We start from the raw sequence: 6,000 nt of genomic DNA on the forward strand, positions 1-6,000 counted from the left end.
GTAGCACAACTTTGTTCTGATGATAGACTCTGTCCTTTATGATGCTCAATTCGTTCCTGACTTCCCAAAGCCTTTAAGTTCTGCCTCCAGATCACTACATTTTCCAGGCCACCCTTCTTTCAACACAACTTTCAATCTGTTCATATCCTTGTCTTCTTCCATGTATTTCTTCCGTTCTTCTTCTGTGATGGTGGGGTTGCCTACAACCATGATGGGGCTGTCAAGCATTTCCTCAGGTTGTTCGACTTCTAAGGGTGTTCTGGATAAAAAGTCAGCAATTTTGTTATCTTCGCCAGATACGTACTCCACTTTGAAATTAAAGTTCTCTAGACCTAGAATCCATTTCCCAATACGTGGAGTACAATTTTCCATACCCTTCACAGTAAAAATGGAAGTGAGAGGCTTGTGGTCCGTACAAATGGTGAAGTTCAGCCCCCACAGGAAGAATTTAAAATGCTTCACTGCCCAGAAACATGCCAGGGCCTCCTTTTTTAATTACGGAGTAATTCTTTTCTGCAATTGTAAGGCAACGGGATGCGAAGGCAATTATTGTTTCTTTCTTCCCGTTTCTTTGGGACAGGGTGGCCCCTAACCCCTTGTTGGACGCATCTGTGATGGGGATGGTTTTCTTATGAGGATCAAAGACCCCTAAAGATGGCAAACTTAAGATCTCTTCTTTGAGAGCATCCACCACACACTTATGTTGCTCATTCCATTCAAACTCCTTGTTTTTCTTTAATAGTTCTCGCACTGGTTCACATTTGGCTGAAATGTTTTTACTATACTTGGCCATATATTCCATCAATCCCAAGAAGGACTTAAGTTCTTCCTTGTTTGTTGGGTACGGGGCATCTCTCACAGCGCAGAGACGGTTGCTTTTTGGTCTAAATCCTTCTTCAGAAATTGAATGTCTAGGTAGTTGACCGATGTAACCCCTATTTTGGACTTAGACTTCTGTACTGTCAACCCTGCGTCCATGAGCCTTTTGAAAACGAGCTTCAAGACGTTGCCATGGTCCTCCACATTGCGACCATACACCAAGATATCATCTTGGAAACACATAGAGCAGTTTACCCCTTCAAGATTTGCTGCATGACCTTTTGGAAAACCGCTGCATCGGAGCCTAATCCAAAAGGCATCCTTTTGAACATGTATGCACCATGAGGGTTATGAATGCGGTGAGTGGTCTAGATTCTGGATGTAGGTCCACTTGGTGGTAAGCCATTGACAGGTCGATGACGCTGAAGTATTTCGCTTGGGACATGGTGCTGAGCAACTCATTTATGTTGGGCAAGGGGTGTCTTTCTATCCATATACTCTTGTTGAGGCTCCTCAAATCAACACATAGACAGATGCCTTCTCCACTGGCCTTGGCTGCAATCACAACTGGTGCCAACCATTCAGAGCATTCCACAGGTTGTATGATTCCCATGTTGCACAGTTTGTGAACCTCTTTCTCCAAAGGCTCTCTCAGTTGTTGTGGCACAGGGCGTAGTTTGTGTACTACCGGTTTGGCATTTGTCTTGAGTTTTATCTTCTGTTGGAAATCATGTAAAAGGCCCAGCTCTTCCCTAAACCACCCTGGGAATTCGTTACAAATGCCACCTAATTCCCGGTTTTCTGCCGTCAGTAGAACTTGTTCTTCCTTGTTGGGATCCAGGATGATGCCCAGTTCCTTCTGGTGCTGCCAACCTAACAGGTTGGACCCCGACTTCACAATGTGTATCTTTCCATATGTATTCCTGCCTTTGAATTCAATGAGCATCTCCTTCATACCTAACAGAGGCATGGGCTCCTGGTTATAGCCTGTGGGTGAGATGTCTGCTTTCTGTGATGTGTTCCTACTTATTTTTTCAAGGCACTCAAAATCGTTCTTGTTCAACAACGTAAAAGGAGAACATGAATCTGCAAACATAGTTACAGTAGAATTATTCAATGAAACATCACATTTAGGATAAATAATGTTGACACTCCCAGAGCAATCTTTAACCTGCAATACATACTTACTTTCCATAGGCAGTACACATTTTACTTCTTTGCTTCAAGCTCCTTCTACACCCCCACCCTCCTTGACTTGGGGCTCACCTTCTCTGCACACCCTAGCAAAATGCACCCTTCGATTAAATTATTTACAACTAACACTCTTAGCGGGGCAATTAAAGTTATTAGCCAGGTGGGTGCTATTGCCACACCTGTAGCACCTTAGGTTTCTCTCACTACTAGAGTTTTTATTGATAAACTTTTCTTTGCTTTTTACTTTTAAAACTTCACTGTACTCTTCCTCTTCCTGGATACTGTCCACTACATCAGTTGTGCTCCTCATTTCCTTAATGCACTTTGCGGAATGTTCTACTGACTTAGCTATGGCAACAGCCTCTCTTAGAATCAGGTTCTTGGCCAACAGTTATTCTTGGATGCGCACATTGTTATTGCACCGCACCAGCTGGTCTCTTATAAGGGAATCTGTGAGGTTGCCAAATTCACACAACTGAGTGAGACCTCTTAATGCTGAAATATAGTTGGTCACAGATTCCTGTTTCCCTTGTTCTCTGCTGAAAAATTTGTGTCGGTCCAACACCATGTTTATTCTGTCCCCAAAATGTGTCTCTAGTTTGACCATGGTGCTCTCAAAAATATCCATGCCTTCAACTGCTTCACCTCCCTCACTAGCAGGTTCAGGCAATGTCTCGTATATTTTGCTCCCATACACCCCCAAATTATGAAGAAGGATGTGCTGCTTACGCATGGAAGTGAAACGCTCTCCCCCTATGACAATGAGATATGACTCAAACAATTTTAACCACTCTTTCCAGCTTATCTCAGGCTCTCCCACCTCATTTAAAAAAGATGGGGGTTGGCTCATGCTGGCTGCAGCCATCATAGTGGGTAAATGCATTGCCAGGAACGTATATAATTATATAATAGGGGAGATTTGGATGCACAGACTGTCCTTGTTCCACCAAAGTTACGATGACAGAAAGGGGCGGAAAGAGCTACTGCACTTTGGAAAAGGCAGAAGGACTGCTGGGGTGAAGAAAAGAAGGATATGCGCCACCTTCCCTCAGAGGAACACTCGATCACTCCTCAATGAGCGGTGTTCGCCAGATCGCTGGGGTTAGGAAAAGAAGGACATGCGCTGCCTTCCCTCAGAAGAACATTCAATCACTCCTCAAATGAACAGCGCTTGCCTCCTCTACTTTTAACGCGATGAATGAGATGCTGTTCCCCCAATGAATCTTTTCGACGATTCTATCCGAAACCTCCTCAATGTTGTCAGATGAACTCTGACACGTCAGGCAGGCATGCAACCAAAGCGATCTCCGACACCGGTGACAGCTCACAGCGGCTCACGCATCCTGACTGCCTGTTACCTTAGGGTCAAGGATCACGTCACCCGCCTGTCCGCGAATCTTCTCCACAAGGTATGCTTCCCAGGAGAGAAACTTAGCGCTCGAGCTCATCTGGTACATAAGCAAGGAAATGTCCGACAAGAATGAAGTCTCGTCAAACTCCCATGAATACAGCTGAAATCTCCTTCGATCCACTCACTTCCTCCACAAATCTGTGTACGTCTTCTGACCAAGTCGTGGCATGAGCATTAAATTCCAGGTGTGCTCCTTCCATATTTCTCCAATTAACTTTAGCTCGAATTCTTGCAACTGGAGAGAGCACAGAGATGGGAGATGGCCAAAACTGCTCCCTTCGCTGTATAACGTCGCCAGTGTTAAGAAGTAGAAATGACAGGAACCAGAGTAAGTAGAAGTCCTGTTTATTTTGCCATCCACTCTCTACATCTAACATAGCTGTCAACATTCTACTCTGGGCTCCCAGTGGGAGAAACCAAGGGCAGGAAAGGAAGGGGGAGGAACGGAATATACCATTGGCAACCAGATAAATTACAACAACATCCTTCTGACATAAGTTTCTTAATTATGATGGAGAAGCTAAAGCAGTGTACCCAATGGAATTTGTAACTGTAAAAATGAGGCTCTGAGAAGTTGGGCTGAGGGCAATCATTGTTATTCTAGGGTAAATGAGATGCCCTGAAATGAACAGGACTGTAAAATGGTTGCTAGCACAATGTATATGTTCCAAAGTTACATGTGGGAAACATACATAAAATTATAAGTGGTAGATATCCCAAAAATGTTCATTCAATAGCTTGTTTTTCAGATAGGGATATAAACTCAATTTTGATGCAATGTCTACGGATTTTCTGATGGTACACTGCAGTCATTATCGGTAAATCGCCCTGTGGGTTAGTAGCTAATCAATACACTGAGAAGACAATTGCACCTGTCCTAGAAACTCAGGTTGGCCACATCCTAGCTACAATTGCTTCCTCTGGGGACTGCTTTTAAACCACCCTCAATGATGTCAGAAATATTGCTATCAAGAAGAAGGATCGAATGAATGACAATAGACTTATAATGCACACAGCTACTCAACAGAGTGTCCCAGCGCAGTAACCAAAGGTCAAAAGTTAGATAACCATTGCTCAAACCTTGATAAATAGCCAAGTTTTAAGCCTTTAAATAACAGCTGGTTGATTGGAGACCGCACACAATTCTAATGGGAGCTTGTTCCAAGCAGTGACGGCCATAAAAGTCAAGAATATACCTCCCGTTCTAGTCTTCCGCATTTTAGGAATCACTGCCAATACTTTATTGGCAGATCTCAGATTTCGGACATGAGACTGAAAGCTGAACCTGGCTCTGAGACACACAGACCCAACTGTATATAAGGCCCCATGTGACATCACCAGTGCCTTGTACACAATAATTTTCCAAATCAGAAGCCAGTGTAGAGCTCGCAAATGTGGGGATACATACACTCTTCACGGGCACTTTCAAAAGGAGGCGGGCTGCCGCGTTCTACATCATCGGCAATCTCTCTAGGAGGTATTCCCGCAGGCTCAGGTAAAGCGTGTTACCATAATCTAGCCTTGATGTAATGAGACTCTGAATTAATGTTTTTTTGTTTAGAGAGAGTAAGTGTAAGAACGTTTTCAGTGTGCGAAAACCCTGAAGCATGTAGCCACCACATATTTTTTGTGTGGCTTAAATGACAGATGTCCATCAAATTCCGCCCCCAAGTTCCTCACTTTGCCATCCTGAGGGCCAGGATCACAGGCATTTGCAGGGAGAATCTCTGTCTTCTCAGCATTACACTTAAGTAGATGTATTGCCATCCAATGAAAGACTGCCTTTAGACAGATTTTAATCAGGTTCTAAGGGAACTCTTCACCCTTGCCACATGAGAACAGTAGCTGGGTGTCATCATCATATGATATAATCTTGGCACCTAGGGATACCGCTAAGTGAGAAAAAGGGGCAAGATATACATTAAATAATGTATAGCTCAGAGGGGAACCCTGGGGCACTCCCAATGTCAACTCACCAGGCTCTGATCAATGGGATGGAATCCAGCACTACTGGTTGCGTCCCTCTAAAAAGGAGGAAACCCAGTTCAGTGCCTGACCAACTATTCTAACTGACTGCAAGAACTCAAGGAGGCAGATAGGGGGAACCGCGTCAAGGGCTGCTGATAAGTCCAGCATTTTCAGCACCGCTTTTCCCACTCCATTCAATGTGCTTTTGATGTATTCACTAACCTCCAAGAGAGCAGTGTCTGTACTATAGTGTGGTCTAAACCCTGACTGGCTGGGGTGCAGAAAATTGGTGGATTCCAGGTACCTTGAGAGTTGAAGATTAACATGCTCCTCCAGTATCTTGAAAAATGCTGGGAGCAGAGATATTGGTCTGTAATTTGACAAAGTCCCAGGATCTACTGAGAGTTTCTTTAGTAAATGCACCAATGGTGCTTACTTACATGAATTCAGAACTCTAGTTGCCTTTAAAGAAGAATTTAATTCCTTATTTACTAGAGGGCTAATTACAGATGCACCTAGCGCACACACATTGGGCAGACAAGGGTCAGATGAAGAGTCCGGGGCAGATTTACAAGCCCCTTGCACCACTTTTGCATCACTTTTAACAT

Source organism: Triturus cristatus, chromosome 7, assembly GCF_964204655.1.
Source record: "Triturus cristatus chromosome 7, aTriCri1.1, whole genome shotgun sequence".
In the NCBI taxonomy this organism is placed as follows: domain Eukaryota; kingdom Metazoa; phylum Chordata; class Amphibia; order Caudata; family Salamandridae; genus Triturus; species Triturus cristatus.